The 23033-nt window shown below is 39.3% G+C and overlaps 1 protein-coding gene across 5 annotated transcripts in view; it reads right to left on the minus strand.

The window, feature by feature from the left end:
- The window catches only part of LOC140486208 (interleukin-1 receptor accessory protein-like 1), a 1398735-nt gene extending 1376251 nt beyond the window's left edge, over positions 1–22484 (minus strand). For 4 of the 5 annotated variants that reach the window (XM_072585029.1, XM_072585030.1, XM_072585026.1 and 1 more), the window contains exon 1: positions 21586–22484. The gene's annotated coding sequence lies outside the window, so the exon portion shown is untranslated. Of the gene's footprint in view, positions 1–20117; positions 21184–21585 lie in introns of those variants that run through there. The other variant, XM_072585027.1, reaches the window with a different exon arrangement.
- Between the last annotated feature and the right edge of the window lie 549 nt (positions 22485–23033).

The raw sequence follows: 23033 nt of genomic DNA on the forward strand, positions 1-23033 counted from the left end.
AAACCACATCTGCTGGCTCCCCTGTCTCAGCTGTGCTAGCTGCATCCTCTCAAAGTTCCAGCTGATTTATGAAGCATGACATTATTCTTGTGCAATTACAGTAAGAGAGAATTGCCATAACTAACAGGAAAAATGCATTGGTTTCTTGATGGGAAGTAGCTGTTAATATCAGTGCAATCTTTAATATTTGGAGGACCTGCAATAATTGAGGAAAAAGATTAATAGCCTTAAGGATGCTGAGCTGCAGGGAAACTGAAGATTGGCTAACGTGCCACTACTTAATTTGCTAAGGAGAAGCCAGGGAACTATAGATCAGTGACCTGACATCGGTAGTGGGCATGTTGTTGGAGGGGATCCTGAGGGACAGAATTTACATGTATTTGGAAAGACAAGGGCTGGTTAGAGACTGTCAACATGGCATTGCATGTGGGAAATCCTGTCTCACTAACTTGATTCGGTTTTTTGAAGAAGTAACAAAGAGGATTAATGAGGGCAGAGCAGTGGACGTGATCTGTACAGTGTTCAGTAAAGTGTTCGACAAGGTTCCTCATGAGAAACTGGTTTTCAAAGTTAGATCACATGGCAGACAGGGAGAACCAGCCATGTGGATATAGAACTGGCTCAAAGTAGGAGACAGAAGATGGTGGAGGGTGGCTTTTTAGACTGGAGGCCTGTGACCAGCAGTGTGCCGTAAGGATTGGTGCTGGGTCCACTGCTGTTCGTCTTTATACGATTAATTTGGAGGTGAACATAGGAGATATAGTTAGAAAGTTTGCAGATGACACTAAAATTTGAGATGTAATGGTTAGCGAAGAAGATTACCTCAGAGTACAATTGTACCTTGATTGGATGGGACAATGGGTTGATGAGTGGCAGATAGAATTTAATTTAGGTAAATGCGAGGTGCTGCATTTTGGAAAGGCAAATCAGGGCAGGACTTATACACATAATGATAGGGTCCTGGGGAATGTTACTGAACAAAGACACCTTGGAGTGCAGGTTCATAGTTCCTCGAAAGTGGAGTCACATGTAGTTGAAATGGTGAAGAAGGCGTGTGGTATGTTTGCCTTTATTGGTCAGAGCATTGAGTATAGGAGTTGGGAGGTCATGTTGTGGCTGTACAGGACATTGGTTAAGCCAATTTTGGCATACTGTGTGTAATTCTGGTCTGCCTCCTATAGGAAAGATTTTGTGAAACTTGAGAGGGTTCAGAAAAGATTTATAAGGATATTGCCAGGGTTGAAGGGTTTGAGCTATAGGGAGAGGCCAAATAGACTTGGGCTGTTTTTTTCCTGGAGTGTCAGGCTGAGGAGTGATCTTAGAGGTTTATAAAATCATGAAAGGCATGGATGGGGGGGGCAACTTTGTCATGCAGAGGGTGGTGTTTGTGTGGAATGAAGTACCAGAAGAAGTAGTGGAGACTGGTACAATTACAATATTTAAAAGGCATCTGGAAGGGTTTAGTCAGATATGGGCCAAATGCTGGAAAATAGGGCTGGTCTTTTATTTAGGATATCTGGTCGACATTGATGAGTTGGACCAAAGGGTCTGTTTCCGTGCTGTGCAGCTCGATGATTCTGTGCAAGCCAGCATTGCGTGTTTCGAAAGTGGCTGGTGGACTATGATGCTAATTTTTTTTACCTCTCTACATTGGGGATGCATAAAAAAGATGAAGTAACTTTTGTTCATCTTCCCATATTTGTGAATAGCACAACAGTAGGTGTAGTATGACAAGACTCTTCAGTCTGCAACTCTTCTCACTTGATGACTTCAAGCAGTAATGCCACAAGCAGTAGCTCACAATTGAGCAGCAGAATTATGTTAATTTCATTACAAGCTGTGATGCAGGGTGACCTCATAGCACTCATTATTGTCTCAGCACTCTCCCTCTGCTTTTGGGATGAAATGTTCAAACTATGCCTGACCTCTAAGATACCTCCTTCAGTTAGCTGCTTCAACATGAACGAACAATGCTATACAGTTGGGCATTTTGAGTTGATGATATGAGAAGAATGGACGAGTAAAATTGTGAGTTGCAGCTTTTTTTTCTTGACATCGCTCACACGAATGGGCAGCCTCTCCTTGACTATCAGACTCTGAACATCTGTAGCAAAGCAGCATCTATATATTCAAAACTGGAAAACTTGGGTTGTTTAGTTGAGCCCGGTGGATCACAAACAAGCAAGTAGAAATAGTGGGGCAGGCAGAATAGAAGTTAGACGTGTTTATTCTTTCTTTTACTCATCTGCAGCTATTTATTTTTGGAATTTTGAAAGCTCAGGCAGCGAATAAAGTTTGGTGGGGGTGGGGCGAAGGTGGTAGAACTGGCAGTGATTTCCTATCCTCCCCTCTGCAGTTCCAGTCTAAGTTAGTTTGAAGACCAATAGAAAATCCATGGTGGAGAACGCTACAATCACACTTTGGAAGGGACAAATATCTTGAACATGTGCTTTTCAGGTTTATTCTCCTTTGCAACAAACTTTATTTGACAGAAATGCAGTCGTATCTATTGTTGACTACTGGCGTTTTTATGTAGTTTAACTATATTGTGTGATCTATTCATTGAGCTGCAAGGAAAGAATCTGCTGTTGGACCAAAGGAGTATCCTAAAGGAACAATGCCATAGTTGTGGCTCAGCTTTGACTATGTAATTTTGACTTACTATTTAAATTACCCTGTTTACTTTGGTTTACAAAGGAAGTTGATTGTTGCTATTGCTATGGGAGAAGGATATTTTGTTTTGCTTGAAGCATTAAATTTACAAAGCATCACCTGTTTAGCCCTAAGTGAACGAGATCCACACTCTGATTCAATTTTCCAAATTTTTGTTTTTACATTCGACTCTTTACTAATGCCTCAAACTGTGCTTTGATACAGGAAGCTATCAGAAGCATTTAGAATGACTTTTTATTCTTTAATCTAAAACTAATGAACTTTCTCTGTTAACAAAATGATTTGTTTATCAGATGCAAACTGTGTTTAATTATGACTTTGTTTTTTGGTAACCAAGAATTTTACAGAATAAAATAGGCTTCCAAAAAGATTAAGGTCATAATGTGAACAGTCATGCACCTATTTTGAATGCAAGCATTTTACTTTCTGTGAAATTTACCAATATGCACACAAGTCAGAGTTTAATCCATGCCAAATGAAAGACCAATGTGATGGTAGAATTCTACTTTAGCATGTCATAAGCTGTTCTATGTTACTCAAGGGAGTTGTGAAAAACTTCAGATGACTTGTGTTCAATTGTTGCAGTTAAATGTTTATTATTGCAAATAAATGTCACAAATCTGTTTTATACTGTTCTGGCTGACAAGTTCAAAGGAAGAGTTATATTGAATTCTACTAATTGTTTCTCCACAGATGCTGCCAGAACTGTTGAGTCTTTCCAACATCATTTGTTTGAGTTTTAAATTGATCTAGAGTTTCAGTACAAATGATAATGGTATTAGCTGTTATTAAAGAGCTCATTGATTAGCCAACTTTTGGCAGCTGTGCGTAACAATTGAATTTTTTTTCAGAAAACAGGAGGCAGCAGAGTGGCTCAGTGGTTAGTGCTGCTGCCTCTCACTGCTAGGTTACCCAAGTTTAATTCTACCCTCAGCTGAATGCCTGTCTGTGTATATATTGCACATTCTCCAGGTGCTCTGGTTTTCTCCCACAGATCAAAGATGTACAGTTTGGGTGGACTGGCCATGCTAAATTGCCCTATAATGTCTTAGGGTGTGCTGTCCAGGTAGATTAGCCATGGGAAATGTGGGATTGTAAGGATGGGTCTAGGTGGAATGCTCTTTGGAGGCTTGGTTTGGACTCGCTGGAATGAGTGGCCTGCTTCCATATTGTAGGAGTTCTATGATTTTACTGTGATCTTCAAATACATAGGCCAAATGCTTGGTTATAAATGTTCACCACGATGCTAGCCATGAAAGAGCTGTCCAGCTCTCAGCCCATGGTTCTTGTAGATTAATGTATCTCCAAGGTATATTTTTCAAGATAATACTCAATCACCCTCTTCCCATTTCTGTTACTTTGTCAGACATTGAATTCCAGACTCAAGCATTGCTTGGCGATGAGTTTCTGCTTGTCTCCCTTCCCAGCCATCTGACAATTATTTTAAATCAGAGACCCTTAGCTGTTTAGTGCTGTCAATTTGTATTATCTTCCAGCAATTATTCTTAAGTCACAAGGGCGTTTCATGGTGCTAATTAGTTTTGATATGGGCTGCAACCAAACACTGCAGTTACCAGGAGCTCTAATGTCTCTAGTTCATCCTCCTTTGACATTTTCCTTAAAAGCCATCATGACTCCAGCCTTAAATTAAACTTTAATTAAAGTGAGTAACATGACGGCTGTACATCTGGGCATTAAACTACAGTAGTACTGATGAAACACATTCATGTAGTACATGTACATTTACACATGAAGGTTTACTAATGATTTTTAATGGGTAGTAGCTGAATATTTAGATTGTATTGTTCATGGTGAGTCAAAGTTTTAAAAATATTTGCTGCCTTCAATGATTCATAAAAAAGGCAAAAGTTTGCCTCAAGTCACTTTAGTCAACTCCCTGGTACATTTGTAATCTTCAGAAGGTAACATTGTGCAGGAAGCAATGCAGTCCCATCACTCACTAGACTGAATGCAGGTTATAGTGCACCCAGACAACAAAAGTACACCTATGCACAGCAGTTTCATGCTCCAAGATGGCCCTGGAGCCTCACTGTAACTCACGCTCAACTTAAAGCTGTTAAGGCTGCAGAGATCATTCTAACATTCAAGGGAATGCAATAAGATTTCCTTGCTGGTCTGTTAGTGTAAAGCAAGTGCACTCAGGCTTAACTTTTAGAATCCAATATCCTGCACCTCAAGGCCCTCTGAAGTTCATATCTAAATCAAAAGAGAATGTTATTCCATTACATATAAAATTGAGGAACCCATGTCTAAAAGTACTTGCAGAAGTTAGTCTGTAGAAAGTAGGACAGATGTCAACCATGTCCAGTTCAGCTTCTTATTCAACATTGAAGTCTTTGGAAAAGAAAATAAGGCACAAAATTCAATATAGCCCTCCAGAGAAGTCGCACAAAATGTGCTGATTGCCATCGAGAGACAAGAAAATTGGACGTGCTATCCAATCTCTCATTACGAATACTATTTGCCAATTTCTTGACTGAAACATGCTTCAGAGATTGAACAATTTAAAACGAACATCCAAAGACAAGTTTAATATGCTTATTCACAGAAACTTGTTTTTACTTCCAGGACTGAATAGTTCTGACAAATTGTTTCAAGGCAATGAAAATTTGGCTGCACTTCACTCTTGGATTGCTGTAGATACAAAACAATTGTACTATATACTGGCATGTGGGACTGCGGTGATGCTAACACGCACGTGTGGTCAGGAACATCTTAAAAAAAACTGCCTCTTGCAAAGACAGAAAGCTTACGTAGACTGCAAGAATGGAGATAATTATTATATCATGTCTGTCTGCTGCCACACTGCAACTCGAAGATTAAGGCTTTTCACAGGATAAATCAAATTTAACATCAAGCCAGATGGAACGTGGCGATAGAACATAAAGCTTGTTTTAAAAGATCATATTTTGTTTAAAAAAATTTAAGGAGAGATTATGTCAAGGAGACATTGAGTCACATGGGTCTTGAAAGTTGGTGTATGCTCGCCAATGGGGCAGTGATTTCACAAGAAACAACATTTAGAGGAGGCCATTCAGCTGCTTATGATCCAAGTTGATGGAGATACTGCACATCAAATTCCAGAGTGAAACCTGGTTTAATCATTTTAAATTTCAATTCATGCTTAGGTTCGACAATGAACATTGATACAAGGCTGTCAATGTTTAAGACAAAAACACAAGTCTATTACACAAGAAAAGTAAATTTTTTTGTAAGATCCTAAAATGGACAGCAAAAACCCTTCAACCCTCTTCCCTGTAAGATCCTTCATAGATACTCATTCCTAGAGAAAGGTCAATTGTATTTTAACACTTTAGTTTACTTCACAGACTCTCCCCAGTTGATGACCTAAACTTCTTGGTTGTCACAGCTTGAAAACTTGAACACAAACTTTCCCAAACTTTGGGGACTTCAAACTAATACCCTTCTGGCTAGGTGAAACTCTTCTATTGAAATGTGTTATTGGTTCCTGATCTGCTCCTAACAGCACCTTCAAAAATTTGAAGAATGGAGGCTGAAGTGGAGGTGGTTGCTTCCAAGGGTACGGAGCTTAAATAGTGAGTGTTTCAAGAAGTGGAGAAGGGTAATTTAAAGCTCGTGTACCATAGCAATGTACAGAGACCAGTCCAGTGGGCATGGGGAAGGATTCAGGAATGGATAGGAATCTTAATGTCTCAAGAGGGTGGGAAGAATTCAGAAATTTACAAAAAACTGAAGAAACACATGTGGTCAGTGATGGGGCAAATTGGAGCTTTGATAAACTAGTTGAGAGTGAATAATGTATAAATTAGCGGCCAAAAATGTACATGCAAACCTGGAAGGGAACAAAGAAAATAACTATGGCTCAAAAGTACTCCCAGAACTCCACAGTTCTCATGGAAAACAAATGCATTTCCTAGTTAGTGGCTCCAGGTGGAGAGAGGGCACCAATATCTTAAAAATAAGCAAGTCTTACTGGTCAGTTTCCTTCCCAAAGGCAATAATGCTCTTGCATAAGTGAAAAATTGCCTGAGCTCAATTCACCAGATTGGGCTCAGTATCCAGCCCGGCTAATGAAAATTTATTCAAACGTTTGTGTCACAGTTACTCAAAGCCTCCATGGGCATACACCAGATGAAGATTCATTGGCTCCATTTGTGTTTTTACACTCAACATCACCTGAATTCAGCATCCAATAATCTTTCCTTATCATTTACAATGAGGGTGCTACTCACTGTCCAATATTTGGAGTAAATCTGGTGAGACCAAACCAAGTCATTGTCACCTCACTTTGATTAACCAAAATAGATTATGTGCTGTCATTAGCACAAAGCAGCAAGGAATGCTGTTGAGGATATGTGAATTAAAACCACAATTCATAACGAACTAATAGTCAATTTTACAAAACCATAAATAGGTAAATGAATTGTAATTTTGGTATTATAAACTTTAAAACTTTAATAACTGCTCATAGATTGAAATAATCAAAGATAAACAGTTGCACATGAAGGAATTAGCAGCAACTCAGTCTGGAATAAACTATTAAGGGACAAAAACAAATTTATACAAGAATTGAAAGCAATTAGCTATGTCTAGGAAAAGAAGTCAAAGCTACATAAACAAACAAAAAACTCTTCTATCAATTGCTTCATGAATGCTGCATCTTGCCACAAGGACAACTGATAGTCCCACAGGAGAACTTAAGGAGTTCCTGACAAAGTTGTGTTTTCAGAAAGTCAATGCCAAATGTGACAAGGAATGGAGAAGCTACAGTAAGGCAGCAAGCTGCAGACTCGATCGTTCCAGAGGCATGGTCAATAATTTGATTGAAATAATCTGAAAAATCAATAATAATTACAACATGGACCTTAATGATGAAAATCCATATAAGAATCCAACACCGGAACGTTTGCATTAGCAAAACTTCAATGAACAACACTGCACAAGGATCAAACCTTGGACACCTCCAGAGACAGAGACAGATACTGTTGGTTGGAATTGTAGCGAAGTTCAACTATTTTTAAAAAATCAGTAATAGTCAAGTTGAGTTGTGAGGCTTAACTTTCTACATGCAAACAAGTTTAAATCAGTATCTGAGAGATTTCCGAATAAGTAGCCAAGTTAAACGGTAGCTTGTGGTGATTTAATCAGACAATACAGTACGTACAAATTTAAGATACTACTGAAAGCAATTGACACTCTGGGTCAGCTATCAATTTCAAATAGAGATACAATATTACTGTGGGGAAGTGCTGTCATTATTGTAAATCTAACAGGCGCAAAATATCCAGATTTATCATACATAAAGCAACAACTAACTCTAACTTAGTAAGATATTTAGTGAAAACTCAATTTAGCAATGAGATTCAGACCAAATTTCAGATACCCAGAATTCAGCATTGTATCTGCCACACCCCTACACAGTTACTAAGAAAACAGACTGACAGCTTCACAAGATGTAACTGAATGGACTGGCTGGATTCCACCCCTAGGAAGGCACCAACGTATTCTAGCCAGCTTGAACAACCTGTGATTTGGGGTAAATTAATACTTGTCAGGCAGCTGTCAGGGACAGAATGACATTAATGGCTCTGTGCACACACACCAGGAGTAATTTTTGGAAGCACATGGTATACAAGGCTGGAATACATTTTCCCTGCAGGTTGCAGAAATAACTAACAGCAGTTTGTGGTTGCTGCGAATGACCTGCAATCAGTAGAACCCAAAAAATATTTCATGCTCTACAAAAAGGTGTTTAAACTGTTAAATCTTCTAAAATTAAGTAATACCACCATTGGAACTGCTTGCACTTTAAGAATGGTCGATAGTCATTTATTCATATAGCCCCCACAATAGGAAGGCTATTGATAAGCACAGTATCAAATTAAGATCACATTGGTTCTTCTAAGAAAGACACAATTGGCAAAATATTCATTTCAATTCAACATGAAATGAATACCATGAATCCCCAAATGTACATTTCAAATGGTTCTTGATTATTAATAAAATCTCAGAAGTTTCATTCCCACAGATTGTGATAACATTGTCACTGTTACTAAAACATCTGACCACCAGCCCAGAACTATTTGCAATGCAACATTTTTCACAGAATTATGAATACATTCACCTCTGCTTCATGGAGATGAAACATGCATCACATTTTAATTATGCAAATGCAATGCACACACATCTACAAATAAAATCACCAGCCTTTAAATTTAAAGGTACTGACAAGCAGCAGTTATGCAAATATTTTCAAAATGCCAGATATTTTAAAAATGACCTAGCACAATGGGCAAGGTGAAAAGAACAGATATTTGAATTCAAAACATTTAAGAGACATAGCAAAAATCTGTACAATTCTTATGGAGGGTTTGCAGAACACTGCTGGGTAACAGTGGTCAACTATCACAATTCTTTAGCTCCATGGAAAAGCCTTCAGGTAGGCAAACTGTTGGACTTGCTGCTCATGTGATTCAGTGGCTGCATAGCTCTTATATTTTGCATGATAATTAGTGCTTATAGATGTAATGTGCTGCTTACTAGGAGGATCAAGACTGTATATACAAAACACACTGTGGTAATAATCATACGCATTTCAAAGCATGTTATATTAAGTAATCCTCAAATAGTGCGATGATGAATCGATCACCAGAGCAACCACCTCGGTGCCAGAGGTTGCCCACAAATATTTAACAAATAAGCACAAAGGCAATGGTGCTGAAGGTCGAGCAGTGTTGCTAAGGTGACAATAGATGTAGCATAGATAACTGGACTGTTCAATGCTCTTCTGGAGTTCTTAAAGAACAGAATATGGCCTGCATTATCCAGGTGGTTTTATGGCATCAATGTTCCAAATTTTATAGTGGAAGGTATAAAGTAAAGACTTAATATGATGTTGTTATAATACAATCCTTGGGACTTCCAACATGGATTTTGAAATAGGTGACTAAAGTAGGATAGATCACCATTTGTTTTTTGATTTCTGCTGCATCATTTATTTGGAGCTACAATGACAGTAGTGTCTTCTGACTGTTCTGACTTAGAGTATATACCCTTGAGGATCTACATTAAGAATTGCCAAATCCTATTTCAGTAAGATAGCCAAAGTCCAGAGATGGTTTTAAAATAAGGTTCATTGCACTCTTCTCAGATGGATCTGTGATATTCATGATAACAGACAATTTTTTTTTGTGTGTATTTTGGTTGCAATATTCCCAGTGTGGATTTGTACCTACAGGGAGTTCAACAGAAAATAGAAATGTTATACAGCAATTAATGGATAAATCATGGCCACTGAGTCCAGTCCATTACAATATTTTGCTGGTCTGCCCAGATCAAGCTGTGTGTAATGTGCATACATGTCACCCACGCTCTGGACAGCTACGTGGAATCATGCAGCACTGCACAAGCATCTGAAGATCCAACCTTCAAAAAAAAAGCCAACCTCATGATTTCCACTGTATGAGCTATCACCCCAAAATACAGCTCCATCATGCAAATTTCAGCATAGCAAGCAAACAGAAACTTCCAGCCCAATTCTCAGATTGATCCTTAGGATGAAAGTTTTATTGTATAAAGTGACACAACTTTTATCGTCATCTAAGAAGTCTGCTGATCTCAGAGGATAAAACAGCTCCTAGAAGATTAAACAGGATTTTGCTTTGGCTGGAGGTCTAGAACAAGGGGATAGAGTCTCAAGATAAGTGTAAGGCTACTTAGGACTGGGTTGAGGTAGCATTTCTTCACTCAGAGGGAGAGGGTTTTTAAATTTGAAGTAAGAAAGTATATAAAGGCTCAGTCATTGACCATGTTCAAGACTGAGATTGGTTCATTTCATCATATTACAAACATCAAGGGACTTGGAGATATTATGAGAGAATAATGCTGTGATCAAGGTGGAGCAAGCCAAGGGGTTGAACATTATACTCCTGCTTCTGTTTTCTAGGTACTTAACCAGGATTTCATGTCTTAAAGTCAAAACTAAAAACATTGCTCAGAAAGAAAAATGTTGCTTTTAGCAAAGCCTTCTAAAATAAATCAAATAACTTCAATTCAAAGTTCAGTTTTCATTATTGTAGTTACTTGATCAATTTTGCATATATCCCTTGGGAATATCAAATTTGAATCAAACTTGTAAAGAAGACTTCAAAACATTTAAATATTAGATTTTCAAACAACAATGCAGGTGAAGCAAACAATTCAAAATGGTTTCATGTACAAAGTGATCCATGACCAAAAAAGTAGAAGCGAGAGTGATCACTTGCCTGTTTCTCAGTTCTGGTCATCTTGGTTCATAATCTTCTATAAACTGTATTATTGCTCATGGATGGAGTCTCAGACTACAAGCAGCACAATATGCAATAATGTTTCTCCCCACTTTCAAATGGGCACATGGCAATATTTTTGTGCACCAAATGGTACCAATATTTGCAGTGTTACATTAGCACCCAAGAATGTTGGTTCAATTAGGGTCCTAGTTTGCTGGAGGTAACAGTTGTTAAAACAAAAATCATAATTTCACATTTATGGCAGCACAGTGGCTCAGTGGTTAGCAGTGCTGCTTCAGTGCCAGGGACCCAGGTTTGAATCCGCCTCAGTTGACTGTCTTCCCCTATCTGCATGGGTTTCCTCCAGGTACTCCAGCTTCCTCCACAGTCCAAAGACATGCAGACTCAGTGGATTGACCATGGGAAATGCAGGGTTATAGAGATAGGGTCAGGGGATGGGTCTGGGCGGGGTACTCTGAGAGTCGATGTAAACTGAATGGGCCGAATTTACTGCTTCCACAACATAGAGATGACTCTGTGAAGTTATAAAACTTTCAATAAAAGTCAGTTTTCAAAATCTTCCTGCTAGGAGTTGTCATATTCAACTTTTACTTCCAGTCAAACTAAAATGGTATTTTGACCTTTATTACCAATGTGAATTCAAGTTGGCTCTTCAATTCAAAGTTCAGTCTTTATTATTGTAGTTACTTGATCAATTTTGCATACATCCCTTGGGAATATCAAATTTGAATCAAACTTGTAAAGAAGCCTTCAAAACATTTAAATATTAAAGGATCAGTTTTAAAAGTGTACTAATTCTCACCATTTATGTTCCACATATACTCATAATGAGAGCTATTGAGAAAGTTTCTACATTAAGGCACTTTCTCAACTTTTCTAAGCTGTGGGATACATTCAGATTTGTGATAAAAGATAATAAGCATATATTAATTCTGAATTTCCATCCAATGTGACATCAAGTCATTGTTGAGCAGTCTTGCACATGGCCCCAATTAAAACATGTGACATACTAGGTTCCAAATAATTACAATTACAGCCTAACAGTTCATAGAAATTTTACCTATTGCTATCTCATAAACATAATAATGCTATGCAAGACAAGTATCTCTTTAAGTCTCAGTAGTATTTTTATCCTCTACCTCTGAATTAGGCAAATCCTTAGACTCAGTGTGGAAAGGAAGATGTCTCTCAGCCAAATCTTAAATTTGATGTATTAACCTTTGGATTTTAATGATGCTCCAATAGGTTCTGTCTAATCAGGATAATACTTATTTACTTGAGCAAGAGATTGGAAGAGGGAATTACTTCAATGACAAGCTACCAGTGGCTGATACCATTTGCAGTTGGCCTTAAGGCTCCACTCAAACTTTCGTCATTAGTTTTTTGTGGGGAGAGTTATGTCCATCTCTGGAAGGAGCCAGTTTGTTGTTAGTAATTGGTCAGTTCTACAGCCTACAGACATGCAGTATGTTAGTTACTATTCGAAGAGATAACATCTTACCTAGAGATTTTCGAATAAAAAGCCTACATTAAGTAATAAACCTCTTCTTACTCAAGTACATGCTCTTTCTAAAGACTAAGAGAGGTCTACCCTTCTGACTTAATACGAGTCAGTACCATAGACTTGCATTGCAAGGAGGGTCAATGACAGTATCTCCACAGTACCCAGAACCCAGTATGATCATTGATTCACTTTTATGTTGCTCTTAATGGCCACCAATTAAAGCAGACAAAGGAGTCAAATGGAAGTCAATCCAGATAAATTTGCAAATCCAGATACACTTGAGTAGGACAAATAAGGCAAGGGAATATATGATGAATGGCAGGACCTCGGAAGCACTGAGGACCAGCGGGATGATAATACGCATTACCACCAGGCCCTTACATTAGGGAGACAAGTGTTTCAGAAGATATGGTATACTTGCCTTTATTAACTGAAGCGGTGTGTTCAAGAACAAAGTGGTTATGCTGGAACGATATAAAAACATTGGTTCGGCTGCATCAAGAATATTATACACAGTTCTGGAATTCACATCATAGGAAGGACGTGATTGCACAGAATAGTGTGCAGAGGAGACTTCCATGAGGTTTCCTAGGCAGGAGAGTTTTTGTAATGGATATTGGGCAGACAGGAGATTGTGAAGAAAAATAATTGATTTGTACGAAGTTAAAAGGGCAGATAAGAATGCACGTTTCCCGTGAGAGAGATCAATGACATGAAACACAGATTTAAGGCAAGGCATTGGACATTGAGGGGGTGTGAGGAAATTATTTTTCACCCAAACGGTCTTGAGAATCTGAGACTCTCAGACTGTAAGGATAGAAATAGAAATCCTCATTGCAATAGTAGAGACAGAAATCCTCATAACATTCAAGTTGATTTTAGATGTGCACTTGCAATGCCAAGGTATACAAGACTATGGGCCAAGTGTTGAAAAATTAGATCAAAGTTGTTGCTTATTTTTGACTGGCAGACTCAATGGTCTTTTTTCTGTACTGTAGACCTCTAATGATGACTCTTTAGAGAAGACATGGTTCATATCAATAACTAAACTCAAAGTAAGTGCAATTATTGTACAAACTAAAGTCTATTTGCTACTGTTAAATACTTTTTTGGCATGTCTTCAATGACAGATGCCCAGATTTAAATTCAAGCCTACTGGGTATAAACATTGAATGTCAAGGTGGTGGCCTAGATATTTGTTAGTAAAGATGATATTTCATCTTGCTAACTTTTTAGGCTGGTTGTCTTCTCCAAATTTTCCCCTCCTAATCTGAAGTCATCTCCCATCTCAAAAAATTATACTCATGATTGCGGTCATATTCCCATCACCTTCTGCCACCTACAATCCTGCCCCAGCCAATAGCCTCCACATAATCAATCTCCAGCAGACAAGGTGTCAATGTCCACAAATTTTAGATTTAGATTAGATTAGATTACTTACAGTGTGGAAACAGGCCCTTCGGCCCAACAAGTCCACACCGCCCCACCGAAGCGCAACCCACCCATACCCCTACATCTACCCCTTACCTAACACTACGGGCAATTTAGCATGGCCAATTCACCTGACCTGCACATCTTTGGACTGTGGGAGGAAACCGGAGCACCCAGAAGAAACCCACGCAGACACGGGGAGAACGTGCAAACTCCACACAGTCAGTCGCCTGAGGCAGGAATTAGACTAGAGACAGCCAGAGCCAATGACATAGGCATATAGTCTCATTCCTCTTTTCCCAACCACTACTGGCATGTTTCCAGTGGAGGTTGAAACTCAATATTGGAATAGTACAAATCCCACAAACCAAAAAGCCAAAAATAATAAGTTTTGCTTCCTTTGAAGCATTCTTAAATAAAAATAATCTATCCATGTTGATAACAATATTTGATTTCAAATGAAGACCTCCAAATTCAAATTGTTTTAGCTATAAACTGATCCAAAAGGAATCAGTTATCAGAAGTGACCTCAAATTTTCTCCATTGTTAAAATAAATTCAGCAGAAACAGTGCTTTCGTGTTAAACTCATGTGGCATGATTAAAGATATTCTTAAAAATATCTACCCATTGTTTTGTAAGATGTTCCAAACTCCCAAATGCACACTTCTGTTGTCACCAAATTATGCAAGGACATAGAAACATGAAGAATACAGTAATTAAATGTAAAGTGTCACATTTTAAAATATTTCATTTGTTACACAGATCCAGGCCAAGAAAGTAACAGAAACTCCCATATGACACCTCTATTAATGCTGCTCCTAAGCCAGCTGCTTAGTAGTTTTCAAAAGTAGTCAGGGTGATTCATCCTCCAATTTTTCATCCCTCCCTGTGGGGAAAGCACATGGCTCTCCTTCCTGACAACACAACTGAAATAAGGAATTCAACACGTAGGGAACTGTATGCATGAATGAACATTCCATTAATCTGTGTCTTAATACACAAGAACATCACCATGCCCCCATTTTAAAAATTGAATCCACGCGAGGTGTTAGCATATGCAAGTCCAAAATGAAATGGGTCAATTTTATTCAGTAAGCTCTCTATTGAGTACAATGCATCTAGTTGGCTCAATAAAATGATTAAACCTCATTTGATCTATTCACATGTATGCAAGATTGGCTGCGCTATGTGGAAAAGGTGGTCACCCCATCTGAGCAAATTGATCAGTTTTGCAGATAGAGTAATGTTTAGTACTGTGTGTCTGAATGTCTGTAGCCTATCTTTCCATAATCCATCCAATTTATTTCAGGCTGTGACGCCACAGTATGAAAGTTCATTAGCCAAATCACCTGCTCCAGATCTTCCAAACTATTATAATTTCATAGTCTTCACCAATGAGCCAAATCTCACTCTAATCTGAACTAACTGAAATTTATGAATTTTTCATAACGTGTATATTGCTATGTATGCCTTTCACTATTAGTCATATCCCACAGCACATTAAAACAGCCAAGCACTTTAGGTAGTCAATTATAATTTAGAAATAATTTCTATTCTCGACAGAATGTACACAATCACACTAAAATTTGCAATCTGAGTTGAGCCCAGTTTGCCATGTTCAGCTATGTAGGGTGAATGGAATATATTATTTGTGACATACATTAACTTGCCATAAAGCAGTTTCTCCAACCAGAAAAAATGGCTGTGTACTTATTTTCAGACAAAGCCACCTGCAACAATAGAGACACATTTATATTTTCAAGATGGTAGAAGTATTCTGGAATACAAATATTCTCGGTTATCAACAATACAAATAATAATTCTTACTACAAAGTAGACAAAAGGTGTCAAACTATTGCTCTCTCAATTTTTCCACCAAAGACACACTGAAAAACCAGTGCATACATGCACTTTCACTGCAACTTAAATATCAATTGATGCTCATGAATAGTATGAATTGAAAACACTACAAATATTCTGTGCTGCCTCTTCACAGCATGTACAACAATAAAAAAAAACTGCATTACATTAAATCTTCACCACACTTTTTTTGAAAAGACATATAAAAATAGTTTCTGGATTTGCCTTACTATTGACTCAATTTAGTGATCCATATCAATGCCCATCAGAACACTCACTGGCGGTTCCAATTATTCCTCAAGTCAGCCATTTCTTCGATGGCCTTCTTCCTCTTTTTTTGATATATTATTGTCACATTTACATAATTACAATGAAAAGTTTTGTGTGCAGTACAGCCAGATCATAACATACAAAGATCATAGGGTGATTGGGGAATACAAAGTTATAGTTGCAAAAAAGATGCACAAAAAGTAAGATAACATTAGTTTTGAAATTTGAGAAGTCTATTCAGAAGTCTAATAACAGTGGGGGAGAAGCAGTTCTTGAATGTGTTGATACCTGTGATTACGCTTTTGGGTGCTACATGGCACTATTTATCCAAATCATGTGATATTATCATGTGTCTTGGAATTTTGGTACCTTGTAAAAATAATCTTTCATAAAAATCTCTATTTGAAGTAGATGAATATTTCTCAGATTTGCAATATGATTGGTTCATTAATGTGAATGATCAATAATTACATCAGGTACATTGTGATGTGTTTTGTGCAGCTGGCCACTCTACACTGGGTCTTCGTTACTCTCATCATCATCCTCCACGGAAGACATCCCTGCTTTCCCTATCACCACAAATTCTCCATCCCAACTGGTTCATTGATCAGAATGAGATGAGGAGATTTTTACACACAATGCTCAGAATGATGAAAATGAGGACTGCAAATGCTGGAGATTAGGGTCGAGAGTGTGGTGCTGGAAAAGCACAGTAGGTCAGGCAACATCCAAGGAGCAGGACAGTTGACATTTTAGGTAAAAGTCCTTCAAGAGAATGTCTATGGTTTTCTGTTCATCCATAGTCAACAGATTTAAGTCTGAAAATTATCTTAAGATACAAGGTAACATATCCAATTATCCAACATATACAAAGAGAAGATTGCAAGTTATTCATCTCTACTCTAAAATGTACAACTGTTTAAAAACATGATAATACATATATATGTAAAATAGATATGATGTGCAGGATACAGAAATGTCTGCTATTCTTTCCTTCTATACTTGAAATAGATTGTTACTGTTCAGCTACTTGCTACATTTTGCCACATTTTAACAAAAAAAGTCTACAAAACATTCTATCAAAGAAAAGTTGTTTACAGTCTGAGTTCCTTCACTAATTAGGTGTCGCTTTTTTGACAGTATCCATCATGTTTTTACTGTCAAAATGTGGCAATACAGCTAGGAAACCAAATGTTTTATTTTTCTTCATTTTTAGGGGAAATAATAATTCAAATCACATTCATGACACTTGTAACCTACCACGTGAAGTTTCAACATACATTTATCTTTATTACTTTCAAAACCATGTATTTTATGAAAGTCACAGTCAAGAAAAAAAAATTGATTGAGAATCTTGATGTCAATCAAATAATCTCATTTTTTCTAAACTTATCAAACAGAACCCAATCTTTTCTTTTATACTTGTCATTATTCCAAATCAGCTGGAAAAAAATTCAAGAAACAAGTAATTTCAAACAGATTAGACAGTATATTTAAAAAGAGAAAAAAATATTGTTTAGTATTATTAATCAACCTGTCCTTTATCTTGGATGCTGACTGACCCTATTGTGTGTTGCCAAGAATTTCTGCTCTAATTTCACATTTCCCTTCTCTTTTCTACAAGAAAAGCTGTCATTATAAAATGCTCCAATGGTAAAATGAAAAAAAAATGAGGATGATCAATCTTTATCTCATTATTTGCTCATATTTCTCTGAATCACTGAGGGTAATCAAAAGCCCTACAAAAATAATGTTTGGACTTTGGTTGCAGCATTGTGCACAACTACTCAGAATACTGCTTCTTCTTCCTAGAAAATAAATCTATTGCATTGATCTATGGCAGAAGATTCCATTACCAATAGGAAAATGTGGGGAAAAAAAAGGTTTAGATGGTATAAAAACCTACTGACATCTGACCCTAGTAACTGTCACTCTGATCACAATACTGGATGTAGGAAGTCAACCAATGTGTACCAGTTTCAAAAATTCCATGAGAGTTGAATAAAATGAGAGATAATGGGCCAGGTATTTTCCATTTTAGGTTCAACTTCACCTTCAGAGATCCCACTCGACAATTTCAAGCTATGAGCATTTATCACAAAAAGCAATTTCAGAAATATTTTAATTCAATTTATATAAAGTGTGTTTCATCAGTACAACTAGTAATAGTAGTAATATTAGGAGCATCACAAAGTTTGTATTTCTAGTCACCACACATGCAACCATTGATTCTTAGGATAAAAGCATTTGGACAAATTGGAACTATAGACAGGGCACTACAAGATGTTTCCTCTTCTATGGGTGTAAGAATCTTGCATTTAAGTTAGAGACAAGAAAGATTTTTAAACTTTTCATTGTAATACAGCCTATAATAGTCGATTTTGATCAGCAAGGGAATCAAAGGTTATAGGTTAAGGTCACAATCAAATCAATAAATAGTTGGTGCAGCAAACTTGAGGGACTGAATGGCCAATTACTACTTCTGATGGCCTACCCAAATTTACCCAAATAGACCCAGCCATCTATGACACACGGCCACAACCAGAGGATGGTCATACAGTTATATGTAGATTGTTCCTCGTCTACAAAAAAGGAGAAAGTGAGGACTGCAGATGCTGGAGATCAGAGAGAATAAGTGTGATCCTGGAAAAGCAAGCAGATCAGGTAGCACCCCAGGAGGAGAATAGAGTCGACTCTCCTGCTCCTCGGATGCTGCTTGACCGGCTGTGCTTTTCCAGCACCATACTTTTTGACTCTAGTCTACAAAACAGTCTGTTCGTCGGTTACTGTTCCATTAAGCGTGGCTAAATGCTGCCCTACACTTCCTCCAAGTCTTCACACCCAAGGAAGGAGAAAAACAAACAGACCCTCGGTTTGCTAAGTTTTCCACATTGTCCTGCCTATCGCAAAGATAGTATGCCAACTAGTCTTTGTCGGTTCCAGTCCCTCAAAACGTTTGGGTGCTGGCCGACATTCTGGAAAAACAGATTTGTTCAGGACCAAGGGAATATACAGTTGGAGACCTTAATTAGCTAAGTTATTATTGAAATTCACCTGCTGGGGAACGGAATTGAAAGGGGGGGGGGGGGGGGGGAGCAAATAGGGTGTCAATACTGAAAGAGGCGTGGGAAAGTAGGACATGGCTATCTTAGGATACTTCGAGCTTAACATCTTTGTAGAATTTGAGCGCCCCCTATTTGCCTACCAACAGTTTGAAAATATCCACATGCTCAGTTAGCATTACCTCTTCAGAAGACAAAACCAACATACCACATGCAATTCCCATATTTTGCATCTCCCAGCTTTTTCCTCGGGGTATATGCTCCAAAAGACTACTTCAAATTGAGTAAGAACATATTCGAAGTAGCAGGGGTTAATGTTACTAAAGGACTAGGCAGCGCGTCGTGTGTTTGACTCAACACCGGTGGAAGCAAGCCATCGTGGCCAGCAATTGGGAGGAGGCACCGCTTTAGGGCTATGGACCACACGCTTTGGGGACAGCTGGCATGAAGATTAAATCGGTGTCGAGGGGACAACATACCAGCGTGTTAATTTCCGAGTTCATTGCCAATCCTTCTGCACTGCCTCCTGAAGAAGCGTGTTCCCAGCGCAGACACACAAATTATTTCAAAACACAAACAAATCATTGCGGATATCCGAAAATAAAACAAAAGAGTTACGGAAACTGGCTCCCAAAGCCATTGTGGACGCGAAACCTTTACTCGGTCTGTGTGTGTCTGCAAATACTAAACCTGAGATTCCCAGCATTCTGACTTCCAAAATATGTTCGATTCGAAAGACCAATTAACTGGCATTGCTTAAATTACATTATCGTTGGTAAGAGTGCTTCTAGTAAATAGGTAATAAGTTATTACGTCCATTTCAGAAACACTAGAGCAACAAAAAAAGTGTTCCTCGCGAGTTAAGTTCAGTTTGACCATTGTCTAAACATAACCTTGACATATTGTAAAAAGTACCAGAAGTACAGCTTTTCACTTAGTGCTGGAGGACATGGGCTGGAGTACATTGCTCCTAAAATTTGGTCGTGTAAAAGATGTATTCATCTCGCCTGAAAGGCAGTACTTACAGGAGTCGATACAGTACACTAGATTAGCTGTGTATTCAGTACATCTCCCGTGGACGGCATGTGATGGAGTTGACGGCTGGCGAACAGGGTGGATCTTTGCACCTGTAGGCGGACACTCCACAGTCGCTGTTTGTTACTTTGGCACAAACCAGGCCAGTTATTATGGAGACATGGTCAGGGCAGGTGGAGGGTTCCTCGCCTGGCTCCTGTTAGATGTGGGTGATGAAGTTTTCCCTCGGTATACAGTCCGCACGTTAAAAGCGTGACACCGTGATTGTGTAATGCGATCTTGCCAACCCAGTGTATAATTGCACTAAATGATAGAATTGTCTTCTATGTCAAAAACGAAATTCGGTTTGCCTGATATCAGTTCCTATCGTTCAAAGGAACAGTGTAGAGTCCTCGCAATCCAATGTGATTCAGAGTCAGTAATTAAAGATGTGAATCTTTAGTAGGAGGCGTTACAACAGAATGCGTGGGAACAGCTTCACTTCAGCAAATGCGGTACAGATGAGACTTCCAGATCTTTCACAAGATAGCTACAGAGTGAGATGCGCTTAAATAAAGCAGTTTATATATATAAAAAAAGTTTAAGGCATGAGTGAATCAGGTCTCGGAGGTTGGAGGCTCCATTTTTTCCCACAGCTTGCCAAGTCGCTTACTGCAGGTTTCTAACCCAATGCCAAAATTAATTCAAGTGAAATGTATTGTTGGCTCCCTCCCACACTCTCTAGCATGGCCTGGAAACCTTCGGACTACGGATTTCTTGCAAGTTACCGGCAGAGACGCTTAAAAACATAAATGACCAACTCCATCTTACTTGGAGCTGGTCATTTCCTCCGTCGAGTGGATACAGAACTAATGTTGACACTAGATGTGTGTTAAACACGGCATTTCTACGTATCTATCGTCTTTATGGTCACACTTTGAAGTATTTGCATTCACACCAGTGACTGGCGGAGAGCTCCAACTGGAGTGGCTTTTTTTTTAAAATAAAAGGCAAGTGTGAATGAAGGGGTAATTGGCGTTGCCAGTTGAGAAATGTAGCAGACTAGGCTGCTGTTTCTCTTGGACAGGGACTTGGAGAGGATTGGTAATAGTGGATACTTGTTCACCACCCTCCCCCCACACCCCACCAATACCCCTCCCAAGAAATAACTGTACTCGAAATAAAATCCGCACTGTACTTCAAATGTTTCTGAAAATATGGCGTACCGTTTTAAATTGACAACTAATCCACAAATGCAGCCACCGGTTCTGCGGTTGTCTGCAAACTTTACGACAATCTTAAAATGCAAGCTCGAGGCAAATGTATCGAAAGCATGTATCTGCAGTAACTTATGGAGAACCGAGTCGAGGGGAACTGCATTACGGAGGCATCTACAATGTATCCGGTGGGCTGCAGGAATTTACGGCATTTAACAAAAAAGAGACACGGGAGTTTATGTAGGATGTGAGGAAATCTTACCCAAACCTCCTGAAATGATCTGCTGGTCCCGATGTCAGCAAATGACACCTTTGATCATTACAGCGCCCACTCAGCGAAAATGCCACCGCTTCCCCTCCAATCTCAGCTCTGAAACAGCGACCAAATTTTTACCAAAAAAAAAGCAGCCCCTTCCCGAACGTGCCAAATTCGCTACCAGGGTAATACTTCCATATGCACTCGCATTTCCTCTGGGATCACAGCTTCATGTGTCCTGAAAAGTGGCCAGTTTGCTTGCAGCAGCGGGTGAGCCAGATGCGAGGAGACAGAGCAAGAAGAGACTGGGTGAAGAGGGAGGGAGACAGAGAGAGAGAGAGAGAGGGACAGTGCAAGAAGTCCGCAAGCTCTATGACGGGGCGTCGCGACGGCACAAGGGGACGTGGTTTTCCTTTCTCAAGCATCCCATGGTTTGAAGTGCACGCTCCGGCAGCAGAGAGTGGAAGCGAGGAGAATCTGGATCGACACATGCACTCGCAGCTTTCAAGGCTTTTGCACTGCTACCGCTGTGAGAATGCACCGAGCTCCCGCGGCGCACAGAGCTCTCTCAGGTCCTAGCGCCCGCCGCGGATGACAGCCGACAACCATCCCAATTTCCCCCCCCCCCCCGGGCGACGAAACGGATTGGAAACGCCAAGCACAACGAGTGCTGCTTAACTGCCGAGACCGTTCCGAACTGATGAGCGCAAGAGAAGGTAGCCTGCGTTAAAAAAATAAACCCAGCTGTAGCAGCGTACAGAGCTCGGCTCGAATGCTCACTGACTGCCGCCCACTGGAGATCCCGAAGACCAAGAACGCTGGGCTCGTCTTCAGCACTGATGTTGAATTGGATCCCGATCGCCAGGATCCCACTGAGCATTATTCAAGAGAGGCTTCTCGCCAGATACCGAGTGCCCACTTCAATTCTTTGGATTTACTTTTAACACTTCTCCCCGCCCCCTCCCCCCCCCCCCACAAAAAAAACAAATCTAGTTTCATCCTCGCTCCAGCCAGTTCGCTACAGTGTGAAGTCTTTCACAAAGTTTTCCCCACAGCTGCGGATGAATTAAGAGGCCGCTACAGACCGAAAATAAATGCGATCAGAATTTCGATGAAGGGGCATTCACCAGATGAAAGAGCTCTCAGTGGGGAAACCCGTTCTGTTTACAGACTCTGCTCTAGAGCCGCAGTCTGTGAAGGGAAAGGAACTCCTTAATATCTGCCACTCAAGTGCTCACATTGCAGGAGGTAAATGTGGAGCAGATTCAAACGGTGTCAGGTGGATCCACGGCGTATAGTGTACAGCATTAGGGAGGGTACAATGATAACTCGCTTTCTTGAGAAAATATAATCTAGTGATCCGAACTGACTCACTTGAGAGATGGTATGAAAATGTGTTTAATGGTGTGTTTAATGAGACCCAGAGACATTCAGTTATTCAGCATAAATCCTTG

The sequence above is a fragment of the Chiloscyllium punctatum genome, chromosome 15, assembly GCF_047496795.1.
Source record: "Chiloscyllium punctatum isolate Juve2018m chromosome 15, sChiPun1.3, whole genome shotgun sequence".
In the NCBI taxonomy this organism is placed as follows: domain Eukaryota; kingdom Metazoa; phylum Chordata; class Chondrichthyes; order Orectolobiformes; family Hemiscylliidae; genus Chiloscyllium; species Chiloscyllium punctatum.